Genomic DNA, 11,100 nt, shown 5'->3' on the forward strand with positions numbered 1-11,100 from the left:
TTTTCATAAATTGCAGATATTCACTCGCTGTAGAACCCCTCGCCATATAGGATGATGTTGTCATAATATTTTCACATACACATCTCTCAGTCTCTCTCATACAGTATGCACACATACAGCACATCCACACCCAAAGCATGATGGGTACGGTCAATGCGGGGTGTATTCCTCTCTCACTGAGTGCCGGTGGTTAACAGTGCTTTGCATTGAAGAGGAGGACAAGAGGAGGGTTCACTCAAACACATGACTGTTACTACCTAAATATTAGTGCAGGGACTCTCCCTCCCTCTCTCTCCCTCTCTCACTGAGTGTGCCTCAGTATGTGATAGTGTATCTGTGCACATGTGTCTGTCTGTGCACGTGTGTGTGTGTGTGTGTGTGTGTGGATGTAATTATGTGCAGAGGAGAGGCTGTTTGGGGTAAATAGAGTTCCAATTATTCTTTTAACCTGTTAGATTGTCAGCCCCACTAACACACAGGGCCAGGAGGGGACAAAAAACAGACAGAGACAGACAGATAAGTACTACATTTAGCGACAAACAGTGGCACACATTTAACTCAAAACTAAATGCCTAAATTTTCTATGACATGTATTATCCAGAAATGTGATTTTACTTTTCAGTCAGTCCGTTTTAATGGTTATATGCCAGCAAAAGAGACACTAATATATGCAATTCAATATTTTTTGTTGTTTTTTTGTTTTTTTTTTACTTCATTTTAAATTACAATGATTGCAGCGCCTGTGACCCTGAAAAGATTCAAGTGAAAAGCAATGAATGAATGGATTTATGTGAACCTATATTTTGTTGTTACTTTTGCTCTGTATTTCAAAACCCCTCAGATAAACAAGGAGTGTTTAAAGCAGGTGCTAAAATTACTGCTATAAGTGATTTGATTGCTGTGTGTCAAGACATGATAACATTGACTTGATTTAATTTGTGATACACTTGCTGTTTACAGCTGTTTGACAGAGCTGGAGTGTAATGCTCCATCAGCAGCAAATGGAGTAACCCATTCAACACCAATACTGCTGCATTAGAGACAGGAAGTACATTTTATTTTCCCTCAATACTTTCTAAATGGCCTCATAGCAAAAGTGACGACTAGCTCTTGAATTACTGCATTTTCCTGCAAAGACTTCAAGTGGGAGGAGAGTGTAATTCAGATCTTTTTTTGAATATACTTATTACATTTAGCACAAATTGCATTGTATTTAGTAAATAAATATAAAATAAATTAAAAGATTTATTACGCAGATCTTTTAAAATGTAGCTACATATCACTAAAGGCTCAAAATAAAAGCACATAAATACGTTTTGCCTCATAACAACAAATACTCTCAAAGGAAATATTATAGCATTTTTCTCTCCCCCACTTTCTCTTGCCATATTTTGCACACACACACACACACACACACACACACACACAAACACACACCACAGGCTAATAATGTTATCGGCTCAGATCACCAACTCAGCAGATCTCAACCACGTGTCACCTACGATAACTCAACGTATGCGCACGCACACACACACACACACACACACACACACACACACACACACACACACACACACACACACACAGATGCAGAGTTCTGTGCCCCTTGTCAATAGGACGTTAAGGGTTTTGGCACTAATGACCAGTGTAGAGATAAGAGAAGAGAGGTTAATGTGTTGCTGTGGGTGATCAAGATAAGACCGATCCCTTCAAGCCTGCAGACAATGAGACAGTGAGAAAGGGAGAGAGGATACAAAAACCAGAGCTACAGGAGCAGAAAAAAATATATATACAGAAATGAGCAAAAGCATTCCTGACGTGAGACAAGATGGAAGTCTTTGTGTAAGACTAACTGCCGCGTGTAAACTCCTGTTTATCACTATTTGATGTATGAATAAGTGGATTCATGCAGATTTAGTCCATCAGTACCGTGCACATAAATATGCACACAGCACAGCAGAGTACTAAACACTAAAAACTTAATAGCCACCACCAACAAATCCAGCCTTTCACTGAATGGGTTATCAGTGCAGCTCAAAAGACAAACCAAATATACGGCCCTGTCTCGCATACAAAAGGCTTTCTTTGGAGGCTTTCTTTGTGCAGGTCAGGATATGTGTTTACATGAGAATACCACATGCACAGTGTCTGTGTGTGTATGTGCCTCTCTGGTGATTTGTTTGTTCAATGTATTCTTAGCAGGGGTAGATACAATTTACTGTGATTATTATTTAAGTAGTTGTTCAGCCTTAACAGACACTCAATACATGCATATATGTATCTACACACACACACACACACACACAGACACACACAGACACACACAGACACACACCTTCCTCCCAGTGAGTGAAAGTAGCATAAAATGGCTGCCCCCCCTATCTGTGTGGCCGGCTGGGTCGGCTGACATTTGGACACTTGTCAATCATCTCTTTCAATAGCCAAGCGGCAGGAAAAATGGAGTCGGGGGGTCAGCAACTCAGTGTATCGCCATGGCAACAACTGCACTGAAGTTCATATGCCTGCTGGGACTGTAGTTCTAAGTGCACGCATGTTTGTGTGTGTGTGTCTGTGTGAGAATGTCCATTTTTGTTTCTAGTTGGAGTGTGAGTGTGTGAGTGTGTGTGTGTGTGTGTGTGTGTGTCCTTGTGTGTTCAATTGTTCCCCATCAGCCAAAGGCAAATACTCCTCCCATTTTAGCTCTTCCACCTCTCACCTTGCAACCTCACATGCAGCTTTAGTCTTCTCTCCCTCCTCTCCTCTTTCCCGATTTCTTTTGTTTTTACCTCCCTCATCTAACCAGTGGGTCAAGGCACAAGGCCCTGCAGGAAGTACAGCATCCAAAAAAAGAGTACTTAACCTTTCACCACCTCGGCCTCTCCCTCTCTTTACCCCTCTGCCTCTCACCGTTTTCCTCTTCCTTGCCTGTGTGTGTTTCACTGTGATCCCTCACTTGCACCTGCTCTACATCTAATTGTTTCCTCATCTCTAATAGTTGTGCTTTCATCTGTTCGCCAGCGCTGCATTTGGACTTTGTTGTTGAGTGGGTGAGAAGTGTGCATGTGTTATCCTGTATTGCAGTTCACATGTACAACCTAACCCGTGTTCAGCCAAAGAGCGAGAAAACAGAGTGACTGAGCATGCAAACACACACAACAAACTATATGGAGTCTGCACCAGTGGTGGCCTGTTTATGGATGAATACGGAGGATAATTTGTGTTCTCAGTCAGGGAAAATAGCTCAGATTGAGCCTCGGAGGACAATCCACTGACCCGTTTACCGAACACTTATCGCAGAGAGGTTCAACGGCACTATTCATCCTCCCAGGGCTCCAGCAGCCACACACAAGCAGGCAACTAGTCCCTCCTATCTACCCAGACTTTAATGACAGCACAGTGTGCAGTGACAGCAGCCACACAGTAATGAATTCAATACAATGCTCCAAATGGCTTGAAAACCTGTAGTTCTGGGAATAAACACCTTTTATGACAATGTTGACATACACAACATTTCAACAGCAGTTTGTTGCAGATTTTAGGGATTTGATGATAGTTTAGTTAGAGGGCTAAACGCCAAACTTCTGTTGCATTAGATTTGAGCACAATTGTTTCTTTTTGGCACAACAAAAAATACCTCTTGGAAAACAAAACACTGGCCGACTGTGTGAGAGAAAAAAAAAAAAAAAGCACACAGGTTGCTAGATGTATGTTAATTTTGTGTCCTTCCTCTTCCTGTAACTAGTGAGTTTTATGAGAAAATTCTGCTGCTAATAGCTGTTTGATGTGGATTAACATGCTCCATTACCCCAATGTACCAACACTGCCAGAATCATTACAGAGCACACACACAGACAGAAACACACGCTCCATGACACAGACATCAACACTGCTCCATCCAAATCTCCCCAACAACATGCACACACACACGCACACACACACACACACACACACACACTTCTTCGTCCAACACTGTCCTTCTTCCCATTCCCATCAATGGACAAGGCCTGACTGGAATGGCGTAATTCTGGGGGATAATTCATGGATAATTTTGGGATAATCTCCAGCAAACCATTCGGAGCTCTGCCACCCAGTTTGCCCGCAGCCTGATTACCAGGCTCCGAATGCCAGCCACTTGTAGTGACCAACACCGCCAGCAACCACTTTGCTACATGCAAATAAACAAAACAAACAAGGACCTCCAGCAGGGAAACATCCAGCTCTGCTTACACAGATATTCACTACATACATCAGGTTAAAGGCTAAAAGACGAAGGAGACAAACTAATCCAAAATCCAAAAGATATTCTGTGATATGCAAAAGCATGCATGAGCTTACACAGCCAGCCTCTTCTATGCCCCCCTCTCCCCCCGAGACACACACACACACACACCTGTGAGGATTTTTATTATGTGTGATTGCCATCTCGTGGTAGGAGTAACCATGTAATTAAGAATAAATACATGACCTTTACTGTGACATGTAATCAAATATTCTATTTTACAGTCTAATCTATTCTTAGTCTAGGCCAAAACATAAAGGCAATTTTCTCATTCCTCTTTTAAGTACTTTCATCAATCTGCCTGCTGACATTAGGATAAAGTAGTGTTATTTAAAAATATTTAAAACAATAAAAAAGCATTAACTAGAGAGCATAAGCTCTGATTTACTGTTGCATGATATCTTGAGTTAAGTTTATATTTTCACATTCAGATCTATTATAATCTGCATAAACACCAGTAATACACACATGCAAGTAAACAGAGAATGTCAGGACATAGGTTGAGCTTTATGCTGAATTTGGACTGCTGTCGAAAATACAAGAGCTGCTGCAAATCTGGTTCATATGTTGATAAACACTGGCATCTAGTGGCTCAAACCATAAACTCACACTGCCAGATGCGCAAGGATCACAGGTTTGGATCTTAGTAAATACCACCACCTCTTGGCCAATACACCCATGTAACTACAACCAACGAGGAGGAGGCTAAATACTTTTTTAAACACAGTTTTTGGTTGATAATCATGTCCTGATCTTTCTTACACCACTACATAACGTAAAGTTCTTCCTATGTTAATCAAAAGCTTGAAAAGTGTGTTGCATATGTTTCATAAGTGTTTTGCATATTTAAGAGGATATGAAGTGATAATGTTAACTCTCCTCTAACTCCACTGCCAATTATGTGACAAGTCATTCTCCATTGAACTTAATGTCCCACATTTGGCAGTGCATTCACAGTAAGGCAGAGGGCTACACACACACATACACATACAGAGAGCTGTAGGCAACTTAAATATGTTAACACAGGTAGGTAAATGCAAAGGCACATCTGCAAATAATTTTGTCATTACCATATAAAGCCTGCCATTTTCAGTTCTCACTATGTTTGATATTCTTCATACCATAGTGACTCCTCGACTGCTGAGAAGTTGCAGTGTTAACAGAATAACTCTGATGTTTTGTTTCATAAGAAGGAAATTGGTGGAGACTGTGAACCACAGCTTTGTGGGTCACTTCTCACACCTGACATTGCACTTGAATCTTGTATTTTTCTGCATACTGTGTGCACAATGCAATTCTGACACACACACACACACACAAACACACACGCACGCACACACGCACACACGCACGCACACACACACACACACACACACACACACACACACACACACAGTTCAAGTCCAACCAAAAAGTGCCATTTCAGGTTTACTCACCATTAGTTAAGAGCTCTATCTCTTACACAGTAAAATCAAACCAGAGGTGTTTACAGTTTCAGTTTTGCATTCATGTCCACAACACCATCTGCCTCCACTGTCAAAAAAAAAAAAAATGTAAAAAACAAAAACAAAAATGGAAGTCAAGATTGCAGCACAGAGGAAGTGTTTCCCCCAAAGCATCCAGCGGAAAGGGTGTCTCCAATCCAACGGTTTGTGTGAATCACTCCCCAATTAAATGGTAAAAAGCCTGTAATATGAACTGAAACAGCTGCACAGAGCAGATACAGGAAACAGGGTCCCCTCAGTCCGTCACTCCACAGAGCACTTTAGTCCAGCACTTTTTTTTTTATTGGTCCTGCTGTTTGAGAGGGTCAAACAGAGAAACTTACTTCTGTAAGAATGTGTAGACTCAGCTGAAGATCATCACAGAGTAGCAGCTTTGACCTGCACGATTAAAGATGATAACAATGAGCGATAATCTAGACAGACTGATGCATCTAAGTGGCAAAAAAGCCTTACCTGTTTTTCTTAGCCACCCATCATGTCTCCAGACGGTGAAAGCCCTTCTGTCAGTTTTATACCACCGCAGACACACTGGTCTCACCTCCTCTCCCCTCTTCTCCCCTCGCCTGTTAGACATTGACTGCTTTTGCTCTGCTCTATCTCTGCACTTGACCAATCCACTCTATCAGCTCCACCACACTCAACTCCACACAGATTTGCACTGTGCAACCTATTCATTTTTGTGATACTCTCACTCACTTGCCTTCTCCCCCACTGCTGCCAAACCAGTCACCTGTAGGCTTAAAGGTACTCAAAACCATTTCCCAATCTCCCACCCCTCCTCGCCTCATTCTTATCTTGTCTATCTCTGCTATTCCCGTCATTTTCACCTCCCTCACACCCACTCACTTTTCACCCCTACCCACTTTTAGTCCTTTCACTTCCTCAAGTCCTCTGCCTGTACCCAACCATTACCAATTTTCTCTGACCCACTATTTGTTATTAGCCCCTTGTCTTCCTCCTCCCCTTCCTCTTATCCCTCCACTCTCCATCCCTGTCTCTGCCTATCCTCCTTATATATCCTCAGCCTTCGCTTTGCCTTCTCCCCATCTCCAGCAGCATGAATATATTATTATCTACACAATGGGGCCCTGCTTATTGTTTATGAATTACCAGCCTTGCGGCCAAACAAAGCCTATTTTCATAAGAAACCTCCATTTCATTTCAGCTCCAATTAGATTGGGGGCTAAAGAATAGGAGTCCTCAGGCCTCAGCCCCTAAGGATGGCAGGTCCATTCAGCTTCATTCAATGGGGCCTTATTGCTTTCCCATACAAAAGAGCACGTGGACGGGCTTTCAGACTGAAACACCAACCAAAAATGACTGTGAGACAGTACTGTACAATAACAAATCTTTAAAGAAAGGACACTGAGTGCTTATCCTCCCATCCATCAATTCATCCCTCACTCTTCGCTTTCTTCTTCTCCTCTGTTCATATATTGTAAGACCTGGACATTAATGACAGACAGTTGAAAGAGAAAGGGAGTGAAAGAAAGAGAAGAAGAAAGAGGCAGAGCAGCTCAGTTTTTCACAATACATGTCAAGTCTAAATGATCACTGGCTGCTGAATAGACAGAGGGAAGAGAGAAGAAGTGAGTCATGTGTATGTATATATGTGTGTGTGTGTGTGTGTGTGTGTGTGTGTGTGTGTGTGTGTGTACATCTGATTGATTCTCTGCTTTGAAAAGAGCGAGAAAAGAGTGAACGAAAGAGAGAGAAAGACCTTGATGCTTTTTCTGCGCTCCACAATAGTCGGGGGGTCTGAGCCGTATTGTGGAGCGCCCACAGTGACAAGCTGTCACTCCATCCTGGTAGGAAGAAAGAGGCAGAGAGAGTGAAGAGGGGCTGGGGCAGGTCAGAACCTTGATAATACATGTCTGCCTCCTGAATTCAAAAGTTTCTCACCCACCAGACACTTGACACGAAGAAGAAGACCCTTAAGTTTGTCCCAGTGGGGAGTGGGAGTAAAAATAAAGAAAAGTTGGTGCCCATGTGTTACAGGAATGTGTACTTATGTACCTCTACCTGGAAAACAGGTAATATCCGCAAAGAGGTCCAGGTAAACTTCTCAGTATCAAGGCAATGGCTCTTTTCATGCCCTGGTTCATTATTGGGGACTGAGTGGCAGTCGGCCAGCCAGACACTGTGAGAGTCAGGCCAGTAAGGTCAGAGCACGACAGCACTGGCCTGGCTTTATCTGCCACGATCTGCTTCACAAGATGAATGTGAATTGTGCCTTTGTTCCTATGAAGGAATATTCAACGCGAAACAAAAGGCAACTGTTTTCATTACTAATGAGTGGACAAGGTGAGAGTCACAGTGAAAAGGTTGACATCTGGGCTTATTCATCCAACAGCAGCAAAATGGGATCATCTCTTCCACAAAGCTCGTCACAATTATCAGGGTATACAATAGATTTCAATAGGCTAGTGGTTTCAAAAAGAGGTGGCATACGCATATATTTTGCACCTATTTAGAACATCTGCATTTGTCCAGCCCAATAAAAACCACTATAACCTCCAACAGGGGTGCGTCTTTTTTTTTTTTCATTCCCAAAATATGAATATGAATTATGAGCTCATGAATCTTTTAAATCTTTTGTGGCAAACATAATTATCTCCACCACACACACACACACACACACACACACACACACGCAGAGTTCTGTGCCCCTTTTTCAATAGGACGTTAAGGTTTTGGGTTTTAGTGACCTGCACCATGTGCACACAAGCAGGTTGATGACCATGGAGGAGCCAGGAGAGAAAAGGAGGAGGTGGTCCGATGTTAGGATAATTTTTAGGACATAATTTTGACTTTGTCACTCCCGTCATGAGTACATAAATGTCAGCACAGCAGAGATTGGGGAGTAATGATGATGAACTAAGTGAGAAACTCAAGCCCATAGGTGGAAAGTGCAGGCAGGACTTATGAAATGCAATATGAGCAATAGCAGCAGTAACAGTATGTTTATACAAATGTTACAGAAGAGTTTGTAGGCAGGCAGTGCAGCAGGGGCAGCATAGGAGATCAAGCCAGATGGTAGATGACAGTCAGTCAGCCAACTCAAGGGAAGAATTTTATCATATGCATTCAAAGTAGGTGCAGAGATGATCAATTTTCCATATAAGTCCAAAACTTATATGTACCGAAAACACACACTGAGCACAGCTAAGTACAGACTGGGGAGCAATAATAATAACTTCCACAACAGAACCACTTTAAGTACAGAGCATCGGCCAGGTAACGGACACATTTGTCTGCCACAGCCCCTGTTTGGGCACCTCAGACCATCAGGGGAATATGATATATATATCCAGATCCAGCAATCATGGACAGTTATGTGCAGCAGCCAAGACACTCAAACCACACAGGATATAAAAGGCCATCAACACCTGCATAGGTGTTTTCAGCTGCTCTTGACTGTGCTAGACATAAGGTCACTAGAATCCATGTATCAATAAGAATGACAAAGGTATAAGATGTCCCACCCTCACTAGTGCAGTAAAGCTAACAGGGGTGTGAAGGAGATGTGAATGAGGCCAACTCTGTCCTGAGAAGAGGTGTAGTCAGTTTAGTGATAAGTGGGTAGGAGCTTCAACTTAAGCATATATGATAGACCCTTTTCATAGCAGACATTTCACTTGTCATAGTAGGAAATGCACAGGTGAAACCAATTTTGTTAACAATAGCTCAGGCCCTTCAAGTGTCCCATTAAGCTATTACAATGAGTCAGCATGGACAATATCGGGACCCTGGAAACGAGCTCACCTAAAGGGAACACAAGTCGATTTTAGCATTGTCATTTACACCTGTGCTTTTCCTGATATCACAACACAGAATAAAAAAGTAAATAAATAAATGATATACTTAAGATGCATATATATAAACACATAAGAGTCATTTATGTTTTAAAGTTTAAAATTACATCACGTTACGTCGTTTTGTTAAACTTGTTCATTTAACCCTAATTGATACAATTGGGGTGGACAAAATAATAGACACACCTCAACTTAACTTTATAACCATCATGAAAATTGGCTTCATTGCAGGACTGTTGGGTTCCATTTCTGCCAAAAATATGTCCACGTGCACACTATGCTGACTGAACATGTAACAAAAAATTTGTCTTTTCCCACCTCCGCTCTCCACACATGCAATCCCAGTTTTGAATTTTAGGCTTTCAGCAGAGGCTACTATCTGTTGGAAACATATATATGACTGACAGGCTACAGCCTATGATCACAACCTGAAGGACAACATCAACACCTGTAGACATATTCTATCATACAGGATTCACACCACATGATTGCAACAATACTTTGCTGGGCCAGTAGCAACAATATCAACGCATTAGCCTACAGTGTGTACATAATACAATTCTACACAAACACAGTGATTGATTCGTCCTGCCTGAATCATACAGGATTTCCACAATGTCACACATCCTGACATAGAGATGCCAACAAAAACAATCAATTCTTTTCTGCCTAATAAAAACGCTATATGGACATTACTGTAATGTTGTTGTTATTTAGCCATAGGCTTGAATCATTGTACTTTATATTAAGAAAAAATGCCCCTATCAATTTTGAACAGCCCCCCCTCAGTCACTACATCCTGAATGGCTGAAACAGCTAAACCTAACTTAAAATAGGTAAAAAGTTGTAGTAGATAAATTGTGGGGCTGCAAAACCGGTAACTTACCTGCCATATCCGCATTTCAGTCGGGCTCAAGTGGAGATGAGGGTGGGGCAGTTGAACGGGTGGGTGTTGCAGGGCTGTGGCTCTCTGGCGCTCAGATGAACGTTAATGGCCTCTCTCTGAAGTTAGCATCTTCCTCTCCAGACTCTTTGCCAATGCTAGCTAGCCGACTTTTGAAAAAGTTGGGATAGCTGAAATGTTTTTGCCGAATTTCCCTTTTTACGAAATACTTGTCTTTTTTCGACTCTGCCTTTACGGCTACATTGCCCCTCAGGTTTTTATTCTTTCGTTTTAATAAGGGTCCCTTACATCTAGCGCTCGGCTTTGCCGCCAAATTCCCGGTGTCGCCACCTGACCTGACCTTTGACCTGACTGACATCATCGTGATATAGACACATCCAGCAAACCAATCATAATATTTTTCGTATTTGCAAAAAAGTAACTCTGCATTCATTGCTTCAACACACATAACTCAATTAGTTTATTTATTTAGATTATTAAAAAAAATGTAAAAAAATAAATCCAGGATGAGGCCACAGTTGGTGGGGGTTTGGAGGCCCCCTGGAGGTCGGAGGTCCAAATGACGTAACTTCATCACTCCACTCTATCACTTGGTGA

The sequence above is a fragment of the Seriola lalandi genome, unplaced genomic scaffold (assembly GCF_002814215.2).
Source record: "Seriola lalandi dorsalis isolate HSWRI2012SDOR001 ecotype SW California unplaced genomic scaffold, Sedor1 jcf7180002054272, whole genome shotgun sequence".
NCBI classification, from domain to species: Eukaryota; Metazoa; Chordata; class Actinopteri; order Carangiformes; family Carangidae; genus Seriola; species Seriola lalandi.